Source organism: Mus caroli, chromosome 16 (genome assembly GCF_900094665.2).
Source record: "Mus caroli chromosome 16, CAROLI_EIJ_v1.1, whole genome shotgun sequence".
Classification (NCBI taxonomy): domain Eukaryota; kingdom Metazoa; phylum Chordata; class Mammalia; order Rodentia; family Muridae; genus Mus; species Mus caroli.
In genome coordinates this window covers 14,822,647-14,845,105 of record NC_034585.1, presented here as the reverse complement: position 1 = coordinate 14,845,105, position 22,459 = coordinate 14,822,647, and the positions used below count along the sequence as shown (strand labels likewise).

Genomic DNA, 22,459 nt, shown 5'->3' with positions numbered 1-22,459 from the left:
ACAGCTCCCTAGCCTGGCTGTGCCCAAGGAATGGTGGGGGTGGGGCAGGCAGACTGCTTTAGGACTGACTGCAAATGGATCAGAGACCTACACGCTGAAGGCATGTAGGAGGGCCAGGGCTGTGTTGCCCCGTGGGCTGCAGAGCTGAGAAGGGTGTAACTGAGAGAAGCTGTTGTAGAGAACTGGTGTGTGGTGGGGAGCTTTTATTATAAAGGTAACAGGGAGTCTTGTGGTAGGGTAAGGTATTAAGAGTCAAATGCTTGCTAAAGCAGTGGTGAGCCAGGCCCAGGGCAGGAGCTTCCCAGGCCTGACAGCATCTCCCACCAGCTGCAGGGAATAAAGGAGACACTTCCCAGAGCCAGAGTGTGGTTGGTTCTGCAAAATAAGAGTATTAGTGTGGGAAGGGAGGCTCTGAGAGAACAGAACTGGACAGGTGAGGTCCAGGGCCATGGGGCCCTCCCACAGGCTGGTCTTCCAGGCCTCACTAAAGTCTGTACCCAGCACACACATTCTGTTCTGCTAGGAGCTCAAGGTCAAGTCCAAGTTGTTCTAATATAGAAAAGTGGCTCTGGGTGTATGAGGCATTTTCTATAGTAGCCCGGATCTGGCAGAGATCTGCAAACAGTTTGCACCACGGGAAAAAGGGAGAGTTTCTAAGCATCTGAGGAAGGTACAAGGCTGCAAGAGGAGAAGCTGAGCTCTCGGGAGGTGGGCGAGGTGGGTGACAGGAGATGCCAACCAATGAAAGGATATGAGAGAGCAGACCACACTCTGCAGCACACATGGGTCCCATCCTCAGCACAGCAACACAACAATATGCGAAAACTCACAAGGAGAACAGTGGTGCTAGGTCATGGGCCTCATGAGGAGGACTCACAAGGAGGACTGTGATGCTAATCAGTGGGACTCACAAGGTGGAGAACAGTGTTTAGTGGTTCTAGTTGTGGAGAAACAAACATGGTTTCTTTTCTACATTTTCTATCAACAAGCAGATACTGACTTATTTATTAAAATTAAGGTCACAAAGGAAGTTGCCAGCAGCTCAGTGGCTTCTCAGGGACACCCAGCAGAGACTGGTCCTGCCATATTTGTGTTCCGTATGTGTCATCATGAGGTTGTGGCCTTAACACCAGGCCTGGTGTCAGTGTGGTCCTCTGAGAAAGGAGATGGAAAGGGGACGTACACCTTGCTGGGCTAACACCTATACCATACCAGACTCCACATGGCCTAGGTCTCAGCTTCCCCATCTGAATATCCCATCTCTGGCCACATGGCAGCCTAGAATCTGGTCATCTAGAATGGGCCCTGGAGGTGCTCTCTGGGGCACAAAGTAAAGGCCCTAGGGAAGATGCAGCTGGAGTCACCTCTGCAGCCTCATCTGGCAGAGCTCAGCAAGAGCATCTGGGAACATATTCCCCCTAAGAGCTCCAGGGAAGGAAGCATTTCATAAACTAAGTTTGGCGTTTTCAAGAAACTCAACAGGCCACTTTCAAACATCAAGAGGAACCACAGAATACACAACTCTGCCCGCATCCTTCATCCTCTGCATCCTTACACAAGTAACCTCCTTCAGCCCGTACTGGTCAGAAAAGCCTAGGAACTCCTGGGTGGACATCTTACTGCAGTGGAAGCTGATACGGTAATTCCTAGGTTCCCCAGCTGAGGATCGGGGACACCCAGGCCTGGGGGCATCTAGGGTCCTCTCACCCAACTATTCCCAGGAGGTTTCATAGGAAGATCTCCTGCAGCTGAAGTGAACACACACAAGTTTGAGGGGCAGGAAATTCACTGAGGAAGGCAACACTGAGGCTGGGCCACAGGGTGGAGACAGGGAACCCAATCAGCTACCCCCCCCAAGGTAGCCAGTGACCCAGCAGGGCCCCCCCCCCCCAAGCAGGGGCCTTTGTTTATAACCAGGTCACTACAGGCCTCCAGAGACTGGATGGCAGCACACCATGCCACTGTGAGTCACTCTGAGCAGGGGATGTGAGGTTTCTTAGTTTCATATCTGTTGCTGTCATAAAGTGCTCTGAGAAAAAGCAAGGCAGGCTATCTGGCTTGGTGGCACATACTGTTAATCCCAGCACCTGGGAGGGAGAAGCAGCTCATCAGACCACACCCACAGTCGGGGGGGGGGGGGTGCAGGAGAAAGAATGTACTCGATCCCTTGCTCCCTTGATCAGCTCCGCCTCAAACACCTCATCCAGTCCATGCGGTTCAGGACACTCTGCCTACAGAATGGTGCCCCCAGTGGACTGGGTCTCCCCACATCAATTAAGACAAACCCTCCCCAGACATGCCCACAGGCCCCTAATGTAGACAATCCCTCATTAACACTCTCTTCCTGGTGATTCTAAGCTGTGTTAAGTCAATAATTAAAGCTAACCAGCATACCTGGTGTATTAGTGTTCTCTAGAGTAACAGAACTTATAGAATGAATCAATATCCTCTTCCATATAGAATGGCTTACAGGCTGGGGTCTAGCTAATCCAACAATGGTTGACTATGAACCGAAGGTCCAAGAATCTAGTGATTGTTCAGTCCACTGGATAACTCAGCTGGTCTTTAGTATGCACCAGAATCCTGAAGATGTAGATTCTAATGCCAGTGAAGGAGTGGATTTGCTAGGGAGGGTGGGAGGAAGCAGGCAAAAATAGACAGCTTCCGTCTTCTATGTCCTTATATAGGCTTCCAACAGAAGGTATGGCCCAGATTAAAGGTGGGTCTTCCCACCTCAAACATTCAGATTAGAAGTGGATCTTTCCACTTCAAATGGCCAAATTAACCAAACCAAATCAAACCAAACAAAAAACCACACAAAACAACAACAACAAAAATCCCTCAACGGTGTGCCCAACCATTTTGGATTTTAGTTAATCACAGATGTAGTCAAACTGGCAACCAACAATAGCTATCACATGTGACAAAGGCAGACGGCCAGTTTGGGCTGGGCTCCTCCAGTCAAGTAGGCAAGGTTCTTGTGAGGCAGCCAGGCCAACTGACCACACCCACCCCTGGGGCTGAGACACAATTTGGAACTATTTGAGTATTCGGCCTAGAAATGCTTGCAACCTGGGTCTATCAGGATTCCAGAGCCCACCACCCAGAGGAGGAACACAATGATCACCCATAGCAGAACAGAGCTGCTTGAGCAAGGGGCCTCCAACTGAAGATCTGCACACACTGATACCAGGACGACTCCTCTGCCCCAATGCAGAGTTATTCAGACCCTGAAGGTGCAGCAACATCACCAGTCAACACCAGCATATCATAAAATAGGACTAGACACCTCTAAGGAGAACCAGGGTACTTTGAGAGCTTTTGGAATAGACCTCACCACAGCAGGGACCAGGTCCCATGGTCAGCCAACAGTCTCCAAGTGTGTCACGAGTATCGAAGTTTGCTCAAGTGGCACCACCTCCAAGATACCCACAGAGATACGACGGAAGGGAACACACAGAGGATCAGCAGGTATCTAGAATATATAGGCAATCCAAGCAAGGCAGCACATACCTTTAATCTAAGCACTCAGGAGGCAGAGACAGACGGATCTTTATGAATTTGAGGCTAGTCTGGTCTACATAGCATGTTCTAGGTCAGCTATGGCTACATATGAGACCGGACTCCAAAAGCAAACAATATGTACGTGTGTTCATCCATATATGTATGTAAAGAGCTAGAGGCTGCTGTGTGTCAGGATTATCGCTCTCTACCTTATTCTTGGGAGGCAGGTCTCTCACTGATGGTTGATAGGTTGACAATCCTCTGGCCTCTGGCCTCTGGCCTCCACAGTACTGGGGTTATAGCCTCAAGCATGTAAATATGCTCAATTTTTAAAAACTAAGATGAAGATTTGAACTCAGGTCCTCACACTTGAGCAGTGAGCACTCTTACCTGTTGAGCCATCATCCCTGCCTCCAATACTTGGTCTTTTTAGTGAAAGCAATAAGTACTAGCTAGGTACTGAATGCGTCACATGTGAAAGCAAATCTGAGACCTGGAAGATACAGAAACGTGTGTGTGTGTGTGTGTGTGTGTGTGTGTGTGTGTGCGCACGCGCGCGCGGTTCGCATAGACACTCACACACACACACACTCACACACACACACTCACACACACTCACACACACACACACATACACACACACACACACACACACACCACCCTTTTAAAGTGAACATGGTCTCCCTTTACTAAAACTTAGGCAGCTGAATTCATGAACTGGGAAAGCAGCAGGAGTTAGCACCTCCCAAGTACAAGGGAGCCTTACCCTTGGAAAAGCACCTTCCTGATCAAGTCTCTCTGTTACGTCAAAATAAATTCAAGGCAGATTAAATCTTGAGTGTAAAAGCCTAAGGTGGCAGCATCTAGTAGAAGACAGACAGACAGACACTATTTATGTAGCCACATGCCAGGGAGGGTGGACACCACAGAGGGCTAGAGTAATCCTAGAGAAGGAAAACAGTCCATGTTTCTTAGTAAGTATGAGAAATTTCGATAATCAAGAACTGCCAGGTTGAGGCCAGGCATAGTGGCACACGCCTTTAATCCCAGCACTCAGGATGCAGAGGCAGGCGGATTTCTGAGTTCCAGGCCAGCCTGGTCTACAAAGTGAGTTCCAAGACAGCTGGGGCTATACAGAGCAACCCTGTCTCAAAAAACAAAACAAAACAAACAAAACAAGAACTGCCAGGTTGGAGAGATGGCTCAGTGGTTAAGAGCACTGACTGCTCTTCCAAAGGTCCTGAGTTCAAATCCCAGCAACTACATAGTGGCTCACGACCATCTGTAATGAAACCTGACGCCCTCTTCTGGTGCATCTGAATACAGTGTACTTAGATATAATAATAAATAAGTCTTTAAAAAAATTGCCACAGACAAAGATGTAATTATGCAAGAGGCAGAGAACTGGTATCGATACTACTTAAAAACTTGAACTAATGGGCTAAAACCATCAATCCCTCAGGGGAACCTTGGTGCTGGACACCACCAGGTACACTTCTGAGAGGTGGCAGAAGACTGGTTTAGTTGTGAGAAGGGAACATTATTACCCAGGCCTTGCATCGAGGTGTGTCACTCCCTCACATTGCCTTTAGGTTCTCCTTCTTCAGGGAGTCCCATTAATTCAATCTCAAACCCCAAATTTGCAATTGTCCTTGTTCATCTCCTCAGAGAGCTGGGAATTCCTCCGCTGCATGTGAAGATGCAATGCTTGCAGTGAGCATGCGGTGCCACAGTGCTCAGTGACTAAAGGTGAGCAAGGGGGGCACACAAGTGCAACTAACCTCGTCTACCTTAGCTCCAAGGGCCCCTGTACACAGAGACACACTGTACGATAGAACAGAACAGGAAGCCATAAGCCAGAGCCAAGATTTTGCTTGCCAATCTATGAAATGGGCCCAGACCAAAGCAGAGACAGTACAAATGATGCCAACCATGCCTTCAAAACCCAGAACAGGCATGAATAATCAATCAAAAACAGCAGAAAACAGACAGACAAAGGAAGAGAATGAAAGAGAAAGGGGCAAAGAAAAATGGGAAGAAGGAGCTAGAAGCAGAGAGGGAAGAAAGGACAAGAAAGGAGGATGCCAGAATAAAGAGAACGTTTCAGGTATGTCCTGAGTATTACTAGGGCCATTATTTGAGCCCTGGCTAACCTGGCCTCCTGATGTGTACCAGCCTATGACAAGCTGACAGGGTCTGAGCTTACCCAGCTCATACAGGATCCTGGATTTGATCCCCAGCATCAAAAGGGAAATAGTATGAGGGGTGCAGCTCCTCTTTCCACTGTTGTCCCCCTATGATGTCACTTGTTCTATAGGAAGTGCCATGGGCCAGGGCCTGGACTCTCTGGTCCAGTAAGCCCTGGACAGAGCCTAAGCTTTTTTAGCTCAGAAACCACTGACTATACACTAAAATGCTCAGTGGACTATACACTGAAATGTTTGGTCAAATACTGACCTTTCTATACATGAAGAGACATGGCTTGTCTAGCCAGAATCTTCCCACACCCAAGTTCTCTAGTCACAAGTGAAGAGAAATCAGACCAACCTATCCATCCACTGTGCCTAATATCCCTTAAGAGAGGGCCCTCAAACATCTAGAAGCCTGGTGCTCCTGGGTGTGCAGCTACCACCTTCTTCTCCCCAGCACACCATTATGGGGCCAGATTTCCCCTCAGGGTATAGTGTTGGCAGACCAGAACTCAGTGACTGAAAAGGGGATAGAGAGTATGGACAGCTGTGATGGATAAACAAGAATGGCCAGGGGGACTCCTTGTAACTATCAGCCATTCTGCCCCAAAGCAATCACCAAAGAGTGTTAAATGCCATCAAAGTGTCTCTTCCATTCATAGAGTACCAGAGGACACAGGAACAACCATGCCACCCAGCCTGCCACACTTCATGGGCATCACACCTCTCAATGCCACTGAAGCTGGCAGCCATAATTCACAGATGAACAAAGTAACCACCTCAGCCAAGCCAGTCCACACAGCAGGGCTATGATTAGAGCATTGTTACTGGATCTCCTACCCTCTAGTGGCAGAGGGATGAGGCTGAGAGAGAATAACAGGCACACAAAACTGTAAGGCTCATTCATACTCTGCAGGTCCATGGAGCCTTGGGGCTTATCAGCAGTGGCCAGCTGGAGGCTCCATTCTCCCTTGGGCAGTCAGAAGCATCCCTGAGCTGAGCTCTAGGCCAAGCAGTCTATGCTGACATCAGATACCACCATGGCTGGCATCCAAGCTGAGATGGACAGAGATCAGACCCAGCTAATGTCCTCATTAACAATGCCCAGCATCCTGCTAGGTCAGCCGCACCGTGGGCTCACCCTCAAGACAGACATCCATCAGGTGGCTACTATACACACTTGAGCTACTGGGAAAATCTAAGTTAGCGTGGCAGGCCCCCATATTTGGTCCTGTCCAGTCTTGAGACTGTGCCCAACCAGGGTGAAGCTGAACAGACAAGAGTACACAATGCTTAAGTCCAGACCATTCCAAAACTGGTCACACCCGCCAAACTCACCAGGACACTCTGCTATCCTGAGCAACACAGGTAACTTACCTATTTCAGGGGATCTCAGCATGTCCTAACACCCATCTTGTGGACTCTGTTCCTGTAGAGAAACCAGAGGATACTATGTGAAGCTCCCCTGAAATCAGACCCTTCTGCATATAGGCATACTGGCCCAGACTGTCCCCCAAACAGGACACTGGCATCCCAGATCCTAAGGTCACCCTGTGGTACTCCTGACTCAGGTACACATTGTATGTATTTCCCTGTCCCCACACACAACTGGGACTGTAGTTTGCATTAGGTCGACTTCCCTTCTGATGAGATGGAGAGGTCAGAGATATGAACTGATAGTGTCCTCTTTTTCCTCCCAGAAGATTGCATCATTAGGGTCTTGGGGCTCCACATAGAGTCTTCCAGACCTGCAGCCCATACCTTCCTTGTGGGATGGCATCTGCCTCTCCCAAGGCTCCCCAAAGCTAGCTTCAACCCTGGCTCCCAGTTCCTATGTCATTGGTGGCGGGCAAGTTGTAGGACTTGGTCCTGCAGCATGGACTGCTCACAGTACATGGAAGTGAGACAGCACTGGTGTCAGCTCTGCATGCAATTCCACCGTGGCTCTAAGGAATCATTGCTTCCTGTCTCGGCAGACAGTCTAGGGACACATTCCCTCTTGGTATATCTGAGCCTAGGGACACTGCCAGAGTATTTATGTCATAAAAATGAAAACCTGTATGACATAGACAGTCAGGGAGGGGTGGCAAAGGAGATATCTCTGGGGCACTATGATATAAGTAATGGGAGTTCTTCCCTTTCTGGTCTGTTTCCAGACTGTTCTGTGCTTCTGTCCAATCTCCCTCTGTGGACTCCATCTACTTGGTCCTAGAGGTGGTCTCTGTCTCACAACAGCCTATTAAGCTTTTGGGTAAGAATTCCATCTAACCTAGATTGTTTGTGCATGTGTGTGCCCATGCACGTGCATGTGTTGGGGGGGGTCACAAGGGGGGGGGGCAGTACTCAGAGCCTGGTTTACTGGCAGTCCCTGAGGCCCTCTGGTGGCCATATTCAGGCCAGGCTATGGCTGCGAGGCCATTTGGTAGAGAGGTTTCAAGTAGAACGTGGAAAGTTGGTTAACTATTAAGAGTGGGATCATGGAATATGTGGGTGAGGGTCAGCACACAGCACCAAAGGCCAGGGGGAGCCTGGCACATGCTAAGGCAGGAGGATCGGCTGATAGCGGAGGAGGGGTTGGATAGAGTTGTCCACTAACTCTTCCCCTAAGCAGAGGCAAAGCCTCTGGCTAGGGAATGAGCCCTGCTGTAAGCATGGAATTTCTGGGACATCTCTGCTTTTAACTTAAATGTTAACCTAGATTTCTGTCTCACAGAGAACCATGTGACTTTGTTATCAGCCCCAATGTTCAAAAAGTCTCTCACCAGGACTTACCACATGCCACAGCCTTGGCCACATGAGTGGGGAGCCAACATCTGACTTCCATTGACTGTCCATGATAGGTATAATTCCCCATTTTTCAAATGTGAGAACCAGAGCCAGTCCAGGCAGGATCTGAACTCAAGTCTTCCTATCCCCAGAGTTTCCCATACTCCTCACCCAGCAGGAAATGACATGGCTACAATAATATGACCCCTGCCATGGGAGACTCCAGGAGAGAAGATAGGAGAAAGGTGGAGAGGGGCTACAGGAGGCAGGGTGGTAGAGGTCACCAGAGGAATGGGTGTCTTTCCAGGAGTGTTCTCATCACAGGAGCAAGGCATGGGAGTGGTCAGGGTGGAGTAACTATGGCCAGCCTGCTGGGAGCCCTGAATCACGACACACAGGAAATAACCAGAGAGATTGGACAGAGCCGTGAAACAAAGGCAGATCTAGTGATGGGGCTCAAATAGTGGATACCCAGCTTGTAACCCTTTGAACATTCTGCTGAACTGGTCTACAGGCTCTGGGGTCACCCACCTGGCCAAAGACCACCGGGTGCTTTGCCAGGCTCCAGTTCTCCCACGAGGATGGTCTGAGCCTACCCTTGCCATAACCTGCCTGCCAGGCACACACACTGGGCTTCTCCACAGAGACACTGCCACTACCTGCCTGTACCCCACAGACCTACTCAGACTCTGGGAAGGGTCTGCACCATGTTATAGTGCCACGCCACTGACCTAACCATGGGGCTTCAGACTGGGGTACAAGCTTAAACACAAGACCAGCAAGCTATGGGCCAGCAAAGGCTGACTATGTGGAGAGTTTCCACAGGTACAAGCTGAGTCAGGCCAGACTGAGCATGAGAAGCAGGTAATTTAGGATCACATACACCCACCCTGGATCAAGATGGCCTGCCTAAGTAAGAGCTTGCTCGGTGCTGACTGTATTGTATGGCAGCAGGCTGTAGTCTTGCATGGGCCGCCTTGGGCTCTGCTCTGTACACATAGGTAGGACTGAAAATGCAAGTAGCTGGGAACATGCCCTTCCAGTAATCATAGATACAGAGAGCCCTTCAGCCACCAGGCAGGGAAATTCATTCTGCTCAATGACAAGTACCTGCCCCCGCCAAACCATCCCTCCTTACCCATGACAAGAACGCAATGACTGTTCCTATGAACACTGATGTGTTCATACACATGGACACAGCTCATGTCTGGACTACCCTGCAAAACCATTTCCATCTACTACCAGTGCCCTTCTGGGTCTAGGTGTCCCTATCCCATGACTACGTGGCCCTCAAATCTCCCTCAGAGCTCAAGAAATCTCTGCCTCCTCCCCAACTGTGCATCCTGACAATCAGCCAAGAAGGAGCAGAGCCCTGGCTTTCCAGCTAGGCGTGTGTTGGAGCTCCAGGCTCGTGCGGAGCCAAGGGAGCTCAGCCTGAACCCCTGTGCTGCACAAAGAAGGACGGGGTACGTCTCCCTGCTCCTGTGGAGGCCATGCAGAGGGTGCCTGGGGCAAGAAAAGGTGACCTGGAAGGGGAGGGGAGTGAGAGAATGAATGCAGGCAGCCACAGAGCACAGACTGAGGTGGGGAGGAGTGTAGCAGCTGGGACATAGGGAGAGCCTTGGTCACCAGCGTCTGTGCAGACAAGTGCTGAGGATGGCACATCTAAGAGGCCCCAAGTGGGCACTGGCCTGGTGGTGCTCGGAAGCACCTCTGTCATCATGCCAAGTTTTTCCTGCCTGACCCCCAAACGGAAAGTGGTCATAGACAGCAAGAAGCATCAAATACCTCAGATGACACAAAATTGTAGGTTCAGGCCTTTTCAGAGAGCCAATATCTCTCTGGACCACCTGCTTCTGAAGCAAACTTAACCTCAGGACCCAGGGACCAACTTCAACATCCTGGTATATGTCACTGTCCCAGGCTCACAGATCCTGAGACACTCCCCAAAGCAGGCAACACTTGCTCTGCATAGACCGCCTGGGTCCTGGACCAAAAGAGAGGTAGAAGGACTGGGGATCCCAGTGTGGAATTACAGGCACTCAATGCATAGCTGGTCCTACTTAGGGAAAGATGTTCCCAAAGACAATTTGGGCATGGCTCCATCCCTAAGCTTTATAAAAGTAAGCATGTGTTTTGCATTTCGGGTTGTTAGCCCACATTAAGAGTCTAGCCTAAGAGTTAACACAAACAGAAGCATTTTCTTTCTTTCCCATCATTTCTAAATGTCTGAACCTACAGTCAGTCCCCTAGTTCCTTAGACACTGATACCTGACACTGAAACAAATACAGTTAAATATTGAATATAAGTAGCATTTAATTATTTAAAAATTAAAAGGGGAAAGCCATGGTATCCAGGCCTCCTGCGCAGAGCAACTCCAGACTTGCATATTCTCCAGGGCTGGTGTCCCACTGAGGAATGTAGGGGTATCTAGGGAGGAGATTCAAGCAGGGACACCAGACAAGGGATTCCCAGCAGCGCCTCCTCTCTCTTTTGTGAGGCCTTAGGAGCATCGCCGTGTAGGGACATTCCCTTGGCATCGCCAAGACCCTGCGCTCACCAATGGCCGTGCCACCCCAGGAAGTTCCCCAGCCTCGCAGCCCGAGTCCTGGTAAAGTTTCCATAGCCATCGGGTCCCTGCTTGCAGGCTCTGCAGTGGCTCGCGGAGGGCAAGGCTGTGGGAGCTGGGTCCTGTTCAGCCCGGAGGCTGAACAGCCCTGAGGCTGAAGCTGGCGCCGTGGCCAGGTTGGACAGAGCCCTGAGGTCATGCACAAAGGGACCCGCCCCCAACCACCCGGGTCTCTGGGGACCCGTCGTGTGCTAGAGCGCGGGTGAGCAGAAGAACCAGCTTCTGAGCCCCACCCAGACCTAAAGTCCGAGCCCAGGACCCTGTCCCTACCTTAGTCCGCATCTCAGTCTAGACGCTATACCAGCTCGCTCCCACAGGACCTACCCCTAATCCTGGCCGGGGCCCGAGTGTCCAGCCCCAGGCCCACAGCCGGACCCCGCCCACCCGGCCGAGCTCACCTGGCGCGCGGCGTGGGCGGCTCCGCAGCGCGGCCTCCGCCCCCAAGGCAGGCGTCCCTAGGTCCCCCGGCGCGCGGGGAGCGGCCTCTCCAGCGCCCAGCACCGAAAGTGGCTCCCGGGGCCACAACTTGTGCTTGTGAGGGGGTGGGGGGGAACACTCCTCCTCCCTTACTGGAGCAGCCAGCAGCCTAGCCCTCCCACCCCTCCCGCTGCCCGTGCGCAAAGCGGACCTGGCCGGAGACGAGGCCTCCGCCCCGCCCCATCCAACTGCGAATTTTCCCATTGGTAGAGAGACGCGCCCCGCAACCCGCTCCGATTGGATGGATGTGCCGAGATTGCCGCTTGCTGTTGGGCTCCTGGTATTGTCAGTCTTAGCCCAAGATCGGCCCCCCTAGCAGAGCAGGCCCTGACACCTGCCCGGAATGCTGTGGCTGCAGCCGGCTCGGAGTTGCCCCCTCCCGGCCACCTTCAGAGGAGTTCTGGGGATAGTAGGCCCTGAGCTGGAACTTGCAGGACTGGCGGTCACTCCCGGATTCCAGTTGTCTCCATCTCCACCCCAAGTTCGCAGGTATCCTGCTGTTAACCGGACATTGAGCGTCGATTCCTTTCTATTGGCATAGAATGGTATTTATCTTACACTCCGCAAGTGTGTTGGGCTGCTGCTCCCATTTTACAGATAGAAAACTGAGGCTTTAGGTGACCAGGGCGTGAACCCAGTCGTTGGACTTCCAGCCTTGGGGGCTCTCTCACTGTCCCCATAACCCCTGCAGCAAGGACGAACAAGGTCAGCTAGGTTGGTACAAAGTGGGGATGGTTGCAGTGATTTTGAGGGCAAAAGCAGACTCTAGAAAAACTAGAGCTTTTTTCTTCTATGAAGCCTGTATTTACAGCCTTTGGGCACTCCCCACAGCTGCATGAGACTGCTCTTTCCCGGGGCAATGAAAAGCGTCCTCTTCCCGGGAAAGCGGAATTATGCGTTTATCTCTTCCCCACTACACCCTGGTGTCCCGATTTCCTCTGCCCTGCTTTGAGTCTTGGAGAAATATCAAGGAGCTTTATCCACTGCCTGAAAAGATGAACACATATTTCCCTACCAGGTAAAGCACACCAACCACATCTCTGCAGTGACATAAGGCGGTGGAGGGGACCCACGGGGGATGCTGTAACATAAACAGGAGATGGAAGTGCAGACAGTGGAAATGAATCTGGCCTGTGCTTGCTCAGAAGCTTCTTGTCCTGAGTGCACTGGAAATGAGCAACTCTTCTGGGCTGTCCGTGTTTCCCAAGGCCCCTTACGGATAGTGCTAATGGAGGCCGGCCAGGGTGTGTGTGTGTGTGTGTGTGTGTGTGTGTGTGTGCTCGTGTGTTTGTGTGTGTAGGGGGTCTACCCAGACGGTCATATTTCACCCACCTATGCCGAGTCCAGTGTGCTCACCCAATAAGGGCTGCTTGGTGAAGACAAAGAAAGTAAATGCCTAGGGCAGGATCTCACTTCTGGGTCGCCTGCATCTAACTGCTCTGACAACACAAATTGATACCAGGAGCTTTTCAGAGTCAAGGCAGTTGCTACTAATCCGTTGGTATTGCTACTTGAAATGAACACCATTTGGCATCCTGGTATTGAGATACGGTTGCAGCTCTGGCGAGGCAGAGTGAGCAACTCTAAGAAAGCAGAGTCTTCGAAGAAGGTGGCTCTCTCTAGGTAAAGCTGTAACTACAGCTCTCTGCTACAGCTGCCATTCTGGTTAAGTTGCTGTGTGGTGGGGACTCTCTTTCCTCAGTTAGAAGTGGATTTAGTCAATCCAGCTATACCCTGGCCCGTACTCATCCTGGAGCACCTCTCTTGAAGACCCCATAGCTCTGGATCATACCACTTCCCCATACTTGCTGATGGGACAAAGGCTGAACAGGTTTCTTCTCTACTAGAAGAAGGCAAAAGGGAGACATAGTCTCCCAGTGTAGCCTAAGGTAGGAATGTCCCCTTTTAGAGACTTGGCTGCTTTAGAGCCTGATCATCAGCTGCATAGAGAAAATCAGGGTGGATAGAGACAGCTCAGATAGGTTTCAGGGCTGCTATCTTACAGTCACCTTACCAGGGCCAATAATGAATACCTCCCCCACCCCTTCTCTCTGCCTCTCTGTCCCTCTCTCTCTGTCTCTCTCTGTCTCTCCCTGCGTCTCTGTCTCTGTCTCTCTCTCTCTCACTGTGTGTGTGTTTCTTGTTCTGTCTGTCTCCCTCCCTCCTTATCCAGCCAGCTGCTGGCCATTTCTGTAGGGATAGTGCTGGGGAAATCCACAGAGAGAAAGTGTTTGTCAGGACGAACTTCCTAACTAGTTGGCACTTAAATCCTAAAAAGGTGTTTACAAAAAGTCGTGAGCTCCCACTCGAGGAATGCACAATGAGCCAGACTCAAATGGGAGAGAATGTCAGAGTGCATAGCTATCAAAAAAATAGGGGCAGGAATTGGATCCCCTTCCCCTAATTTGGACTGCCTAGTTGGGCCTCAGAGGGAGAGGGTGTGCTGGGACTAGATGTCCCAGGGTGGGGTGGTACCCAAGGGGGGCTCCCCTTCTCGGAGGAGGAGGGGAGGGTGTAATAGGGGGATGGATTTGGGACTGGAAGGAGAGGAAGGAGGGGAGCTGCTATCAGGATGTAAAGTTAATAAATAATTAAGGAAAAAATTGGGGCAGAGGTTCAAATCCCCCCCCCAAAGGGCCACCTGCTGCCTGTGATGGGATTTGAACCACTGTTCAACATGTTCTTACATCTCTCTTTATGGATAGGATTGATGAGAAAGCATATCCAACCAATGTCCCACTCTGAGTTCATGGCTTGGTGCTTTGGGGACAAGCTACTGTGTATCTGCTATATCCCAGACCATGCTCTTTTAGCCTCAAGCCCGTGTCCTGCTTGTACATGACTACCTCTTAGTCCTGTAGACCAAGTGATCTGGCAGCTCAGCTGGAGACAGCTGGCAGGAGCACAGGGTGACTGTGCTAAGCTGGAGGAAGAATGGAAGTGCCTAGCTAGGTCTGCCACCTGCTGGCCAGGAGTCATGGTCTCCGGAGTCTGGTCATGTTTGCAAATGGTTTCCTTTAGTTCTCAGGAGGAATGCTGGTGAGGCTGTGTGAGAGAGGGCAGAGCTGTGTCTGGGTCTGGCTATACAGCCTTGCTTTCGCCTCTCTGAGTTCCAGTTTCCTGCAAAACATCAGCATTGAAGTTTGGGACCCTGGCACCTAGATTGTCCAGGCAGCTAATGCCACTTGGCATCTTTTTTTTTTTTTTAAATCAATTACATTTTATTTTGTGAGTATACACCACAATGCACATGTGGTGATCAGAGAACAACATAAAGGACAGAGATCTCTCCTTCTACCATGTGGATCCCAAGGATGGAACACAGGTGGCCAGGTTTGACAGCGAGCATCTATACCCAGGCAGCTATCTTGCTAACCCTTTATTTTACTCTAAGTGAATAGCTTAACTGCTCTGAGCAATTATATTTACATCTCTGAAGTGGAGTGAATGAGTACTGGGTATCAAGTTAACTGGGTTGAAAGTCTGTAGTACAGTATCATTGTCTTTAATGTGGTTGTGATCCTTGTACTGAGCACTCACCTTGGGGAGGACCTCTGATGCTCCCTCCACCTTAGCGATGGATGCTCAAGCCCCTTACACAACCTGATACTAACAGGTACAGGAAGCCCCCAGTGATTGTCCTGGCCCTGTTCTAAATGTCCCAGTCATTGTCCAAACATAGCTCAAGCATGGTAAATTCCTCATCTTTGGGGTCTGGACTCACAGGACAGCCTCTATGACTACTTAAGGACTATGGAAGGCACGGTGGAACAGAAGTCGCGTTTTGTATTGTTTTTTAGTGCAGGGAATACAAGAGATGAGAAGTCAGAGGCCAAGGATACAGGCAGTCTGGTAAGACTTGGAGGCGACAAAGGGAGGGGAGGGCTATTCGGGACTAGAGATATGGTCTAGAGATAAAGACCAGGTCATTGTCTAAAGGGGGTGGAGGTGGGTCCAGCGCCTGAACGGGGGGGTGGGTGCAGGGGCTATCTCAGTCTCACAGAGATAACCCACAGGCTGAGGAGCTGTAGCAGCATGAAAGGACCAGATGCCCACACAGCTCCAGCCTTGGTGCATCGCCAGCCTTGGTGGATATCCAGCCTTGGTGCAGCTGCGGGGGCGGAGCGCTGTATCTCTAAGCGACAGCACCAACGGCCAACAAGGCTGCAGTTCTGGGTTCGCTGCTCCGCCCTTCGCTGCTGCGCCCAATAGCGAGCCCTCTGGGGGCGGGCCGGGCGGGTCCTGGGCTGGAGGCTAAAGCCCGCGGGTGCGGCACCCGGAAGTCGGCGGCGGCGGAGGCGGTGAGTGTGCAGCGGGTGGCTGGGGCTAGCGGGCTGCGCTCCTGGCGGGGCTGACCCAAGGTCGGGCGCCGGGCTCCTGGAACGCGGTCTGGATCAGGTTGGTCAAGGACGAGGCGGTCCGCACCTTCTCGTCATAACTCAGTTTTCCCTTTCCAAGGCATTAAATGGAAACTAAACGGCCTGCTGGTTCGGGACTCTAGTCTGACAGACCAGACCAGACTGTCTCTGACAATTGAAAGCAACCCTCACGGTACTAGAAGATGTTTCTGTTTATCCCTGTCAGGATTGGGTGCGGGGAAGGGTCATGGCAGCAGGGGCAGACTTGCTGTGTAAGAGGCTAGATTGGCGGGACAGAGAGCTGCATGGTTGTTGCAGGATGAAGGGCTGCAGTCTCCAGTGTCAGGAATTACTCTGGAGCCTAGTCATGTCGCCCCGCTCACTCTGAAACCTCCGATGGGGCCTCAGGCTTCACAGTATGTCAGAGTAGACAGCAAGTGCTGGGTCATTCTTATGCCTGATATAGGCTTTACTGGGCTAGCGTGGTGAACCCTTGCTCAGAACGGGAGGACATTGCGTGTAGGCTGCATCCAGGCCAGGTCTGGCCCCACTCTAGGCTCATTGGCAGGTGAGGTTTTGCTTGTTTGCCTCTTGGACAGTGGACAAGGAGGACCTGATGTTGAGATCCATCCATGTACCCTCAGCATCTTTCCTATGTTTCCTTATGCCCGATAGGTCACGTCTTTAGAGTGCACCCTATGCCCTTGCAAATGCCTTGCTCAGTAGACCTGTCTGCTGCCTGGACCTGCTGATTACTGTTTTGCCACTAGGCTCAGCCATCTTCTATGGGGTAGATGTGACAGCTATAAGGGACAGGTGAATGACATGTCCTCTAGACAATCTTTTAAGGTAGTATTCATTAGTCCAACCTTGTACACAGCCAACTCTAGCCAAGAAGGCATGTGTTTCCAAGGCTGCTGCAAGCCAGGGTGATTGGCTTCCAGGCCTGTGTTTCTTCCCCTTTCCCTGAGACCTCCTGGGTCATGTGATCTGCTGGAGAGGGTGACTGTTCCCAGACAGAACAGAGCCTCTGCCCCTCCTCCAGATTCCTAGTGTTACTGCTGGGATGTGGGATGCTGTGGTGCTCACATCTCTTCAGGTTCCCCCACATGGTCCCCAATCCCACATTTTCATTTTACTTTTGTGTCTTTATTTTACTTTAAGTGTTTGGGGGACACATGGCAAAGGGGCCCAGCTCCCAGCTGTCAAGACAACAGCCTGAGAATTTCCCCTAGTTTTAAAGACCTACTCTCAGATCACACCTGGCTTTGATGATGAAGAGAATTCCAGGCTAGCCAATTTAGGAAGCAGAGTTGGAGATTGTGTTAAAGATATTTAAATAGAGGCTTAAGTATGAAGATTAGGCACAAAAGAGGTACCCAAAAGAAAAAAGAAAAAGTAAAACATACCCCAGAGCTTGGCCTCGGAGCTTCTCAAATGCATCTCATTGAGTGAGGTTTAAAAGTCCTGTCTATTTCATGGCTCCTAACTAGGTTCAAAATCAAAAGTTCAGCCCTGGGGATAGAGGAAGGTAGGATATCTTACTGTGAACAGTTTTGTTTGAGGTTCTCTGTGTCTGGGTAGAGAGATAAGGCCATACCCAAGATCATATGCATTTTTTTCAGGCCTTAAGTGTATTGTTATCTTAACATAAAATACCTGTAAATGAGGCCCAGCATGGAGGCTCACACCTTTAATCCCAGCACTTGGGATGCAGAAGCAGGCAGAACTCTGTGAGCTTAGTCAGGGCCACACAGTGAGAACTTGTCTCAAAACAAACAAACAAACAAATGTAAAAAAAATCTGTATATGAAAATCCTGGTAAGCATGAGCGCCCGCAGCACTGACTGCTGGACCGCTTGCTTTTTGCTGGCAAACGCATTAACCCTGGTCCTTGAGGAGTTCCTGCCCTTGCTTCTCTTCACGTCATTGGCCTGTGTCTCCACCCTGCCTCAGCTAGATGCAGTCCTTAATCTGATCACCTACTTGCTCTCATCTATGGTACCCCTTAGCCCTTCCCTGGATGTGGGTGACCGACCACCTGTACAAAGAACAGGACAGGAAGGCTTGGAGGAGTTCTAGAAACAGAGCCAAGCTTGTTGTTGACACTAGGTGAGGAAGAGCCAGAGTCAGCTTGCAACAGTGGTAACTGTGTTGATTCAGACCACAGGGCCTGCTTGGTAAAGGGCCCCTGACAACACGATCACCTCAAGCCAACTTGAGTTTTTGAGATAATCTGTACCACTTTCACCTCTTACCTCAACTATTCATTGTTTGTTCTTTGAGACAATATAGTCTTGATGAGCCTAGAACTTGCTATGTTGCCCAGGCTGGCCTTGAGCTCCTGGCTGTCTTATTTCTTGGCCTCCAGGGTGCTGTCAACTTTAATATTCTGTGTGTGTGTGTGTGTATGTGTGTGTGTCTTGCTGTGTCACCTAGGCTGACATTGAATTGGCCATCCTCCTGTCTCTGCCTCCTAAGTGCGAGGATCACAGGTGTGCATGCTACACCCAGCTTCCTTTTGAGATTTCAAAAGTCATGTATACAAACTTAAAAAAAAAATGCCTCCATGTCCCAGCAACTACTCCCATGGTATACTGCTGACACTTGTGTCTACTGGTAAGGTGTCTCAGTGCTTGCCTCTGTCCTCTCTGGAGAAGCTGTGAGCTAGAGATGGCTCTGTAGTTAAAAGCACTTGTTCTTATTTGTTTGTTTGTTTATTTCAAGACAGGGTTTCTCTGTATAGTCCTGGCTGTCCTGGAACTCACTCTGTAGATCAGGCTGGCCTCAAACTCAGAAATCTGCCTGCCTCTGCCTCCCAAGTGCTGGGATTAAAGGTGTGCGCCACCACTTGTTCTTGCACAGGTTCTGGGTTTGGCTCCTAGCAACCAGATAGCGCCTTCCAGTTCTAGTTCCGGGAAACCTGACATCCTCTTTGACCTTTGCAGGCACCAGGAATGCACATGGTACACATAGGCATGCATGTAAGCTAAATACTCACATGCATAAATAAATTATTTTAAAGATATATTTATTTTATGTATATGAGTACACTGTAGCTGTCTTCAGACACACCAGAAGAGGGTATCAGATCCCATTACGGATGGTTGTGAGCCACCATGTGGTTGCTGGGAATTGAACTCAGGACCTCTGAAAGAGCAGTCTTATCCACTGAGCCATCTCTCTAGCCCACCCTGTCCCCCCCTTTTTTTTTTTTTAAAAAGAAATGCCATATTTTGTCTGGTTCTAGATCAGCCAGGGCTCCTGTTTCAAAAAACAAACAAACAAATGAAACTAAACAGAATATCCTATTTTATGTATTTATTATTTAATACAAAATGAGGTGATAGAAACCACCTGAGGGCCAGGCCTGTCCCTATTGTGGGGGCAAGGGACAGGCTGGGCTTCCTACCAAGAGAAAACTGAAATGCTTGCCAGCCCTGTATCAAGCTTTCTGTCAAACCCATAGTATGTTTGGTTTGTGCTATTCCTTTGAACTGTGAATGAAACCCTGGTGTGAGGCTGAGTTAATGTCTTCAGAACGTTGGGGAGATCTGAGGAGAAGGTATCACAGGAGACAATTTGTCATGGTGAACTGCTGTGGAATAGCTGGATTGAGCAGCATAGGCTTACAGAGCTCTGGCTGCCAAGATGGGAGGAGAGGAGGGTGCTGCAGCTGATTGGTTGCCTGGGGATTTCTCAGCCAAGGTCTCAGGAATGGCGACACTGTGTTCCATATGTGTTTACCTCTTCTGCTGGCACTCCCTGGAGCCCAGATCACAGCCCATCTTCCTGTCTTGTCCTGCCCAAAAGAACAGCTTCACCCCCAGGAGCTACTACAGCCAGCAGTGACTTGGCTGCAGGACCTGGCCACTGACCATCTTTTTCAGACTGATATTTTTACTCCTTGTCATTGAAGTTGTCAGCTGATTGCATGCGCCCCAAAGCCTCTGCCCAAAGCCTTGATCCAGACACCCCTGATAGACTGTCTCAAATTGTTAGCTCTCCAGCTGGGAAGTCAGAAAAACATCACTCCTGTTCCTTTGTGTGTGCCCCACATTGCCACCTTTCTGTTCACATACCTTGCTTGCTTTTTTTCAAGGTCCTGGGTTATGTTGCACGGTGCTCAGGTAAATAAGACCGTTATCAGGCAGTCCACTCATGCTCTGCCCTGTGCCCCTGTGTTCTGTTCCATGACATCGGCTCATTCTTTCTATTTCTGCTGCATATATCAGCATGGGGAGAGAGCAAGGTTTCTGAGCTTCCTTCTAGGGCTCTTTGGAAGTAGGCAGCTTTCTTTGTCTTGAAACACGACAATGGCAGGCACACAGGTTTTCACCATCATACTTGATGGATTCTATTAGGAAACCAGTCCATTCACAGGCAGAGACAAAAGCCACTGCTGTCACCCAGGCATCTGCTTCTTCTTGTCACAACACTGTCCCTGAGACTAGATGGTTCTGTCTGCCTTCTGACACCATGGACAGGTCTTGCTTATATCTAGTCTGTAATGGTTATTCCTGGTTGTCAAGTTGTCTATATCTGGAATGAGCTACCGTCTAGAATTGGAGGGCTCACATGTGATCCAGATCTTGAGGCTGGAAGATACAAGTTTCTGACCTGGATCTTGGCATGAAGATCTTGAGTGGATCTGAAAGCCCACTAGATCTTAGACCCAGATAGGGTAGTACACACCTTTATTATTTTTTTTAAAGATTTATTTATTATTATACATAGGTACAGTGTAACTGACTTGAGACGCATCAGAAGAGGGCATCAGATTTCATTACAGGTAGTTGTGAGCCACCATGTGGCTGCTGGGATTTGAACTCAGGACCTCTGGAAGAGCAGTCAATGCTCTTAACCTCTGAGCCATCTCTCCAGCCCTTAATAAGATTCTTATACATAAAATAAATAAATTAAAAAAAATTAAAGGCCGGGCGTGGTGGCGCACGCCTTTAATCCCAGCACTTGGAAGGCAGAGGCAGGCGGATTTCTGAGTTCGAGGCCAGCCTGGTCTACAAAGTGAGTTCCAGGACAGCCAGGGCTATACAGAGAAACCCTGTCTCGAAAAACCAAAAAAAAAAAAAAAAAATTAAAGACCTAAGTTAATAGTGAAAAGCAGTAAAAGATTCCTGCGTTGCGACCACACTGGGAAGAAGGACAAAGAGGCCGAGTAGCATGCCCATCCCAGGCTTACCCATAAGGCCTGTTCCATCAGGTGCTCTGAGACAGATGTAGGTGATCCGTGTCCTTGAAGGCACTGGCAGGGGAAGCTGTAATATTGTGCAGTTGTCCTTGTATTAGTAATCATTAGAGAAGGGCCTCTATGAATAGCCAGGAAAGAAACCGGCTCTCCAGACACTGGAGCAGAAACTGGGGTGAAAGTTAACTGCTGCATCATTGGAACCTTGGGATGCTGTCAGGCCTGAGGGTTTGGGAGTGTTAACGTGGGACCGGCCCGATGGTTCAACCAGACACCCAGGCATTGGCTAAGCATTTGGGAAGCTCAGTTGTTCTCCTGCCTTGTATCATCCAAACAGACAAGTCTGGTCTCACTTTGGGCTAGGAAGGAAGTTATTTAAAAAGGCAGGAGATACAAAACTTATGTAGTAAAGGTGGCAGTTTTTAGCCAGGTGTGGTATATTCCTGCGATTTCAGGACTCGAGGTAAAGGCAGGAGGAAAAGGAGTTCCAAGTCAGTCTTGGCTACATAGCGAGTTCAAAGCTATTGCAGCTTAAAACAAAGGTTTGTGGGAAGGAGCTGACATGAGATCAGCCTTTCAAAGAACTTTGTTAGGAGAGAGGGTCCTGAAGGGGGAGAGCAGGCCCTCGGGTCCAGAGAAGAGTTTCATTTGGAGGGATAGCTGCCGTGTTTATCACCATGGGATCTGAAGGAGAGATAAACACCGATAAATTCTGGACTAGAGATAACAGCATGGCCATAGACAACCAGATGGGGCCTCAAAGGGAAGAGAATCTTCCCTTCAAAGTATGACAAACAGAGGAGTTTTATGACTCTTGGAGTTTTTCAGAGAAGGGTAGGCAGACTTCATACGGGGGACTGAGCCCACTTGCCACAAGCAGAGAGACTGTACTAGGTAGGATCATGACCCCAGATATATTGAATTTGGGGTTAGGGGCAAGGCTTGCTTTTTCAAGAAGGAAATTTTGGCGTGATGTAAGAGTTTGCTCCACTAAGCTGAAGGAAGGGCGTGGTAGGTAGGTCATGAGGCAGGCACATAGATGTACCAAAAAGGAAGGAATCTCAACTGGAGAATGGGATTCCAGGAAGGATGGTGGAACCTCTGAGGCCACCTGAATGGACAGTGCTTACTGAGATGGTTCTAGAAAGCATTATTAGCAAATGGGCCAGGGATTCCTGGAAAACTGTCCTTCCCAATCCTTTCTGTGTACTAAGAATAGCTTGGGGTGGGACACACCTTTTGTTGTTGTCTTGAGACAGAATGTCGTAGAGTTTTTTGTTGTTGTTTTGGTTTGGTTTTTTTTTTTTTTTTTTTTTTTTTTTTTTTTTT

The 22,459-nt window shown here is 49.8% G+C and overlaps 2 protein-coding genes across 9 annotated transcripts in view; one reads left to right on the top strand and one right to left on the bottom strand.

Moving 5' to 3' along the window:
- Positions 1-11,756, bottom strand: part of Arvcf (ARVCF delta catenin family member) — a 58,961-nt gene extending 47,205 nt beyond the window's left edge. For 2 of the 3 annotated variants that reach the window (XM_029470203.1, XM_029470205.1), the window contains exons 1-2: positions 11,488-11,756; positions 7,071-7,122 (exon numbers count right to left, since the gene is read on the bottom strand). The gene's annotated coding sequence lies outside the window, so the exon portion shown is untranslated. The remainder of the gene's footprint in view (positions 1-7,070; positions 7,123-11,487) is intronic. The other variant, XM_029470206.1, reaches the window with a different exon arrangement.
- An 85-nt stretch (positions 11,757-11,841) lies between these two features.
- Positions 11,842-22,459, top strand: part of Tango2 (transport and golgi organization 2 homolog) — a 43,983-nt gene continuing 33,365 nt past the window's right edge. For 2 of the 6 annotated variants that reach the window (XM_021184738.2, XM_029470511.1), the window contains exon 1: positions 11,842-12,055. The gene's annotated coding sequence lies outside the window, so the exon portion shown is untranslated. Of the gene's footprint in view, positions 12,056-15,829; positions 15,965-16,011; positions 16,118-22,459 lie in introns of those variants that run through there. The other 4 variants (XM_029470512.1, XM_021184736.2, XM_021184735.2 and 1 more) reach the window with 4 other exon arrangements.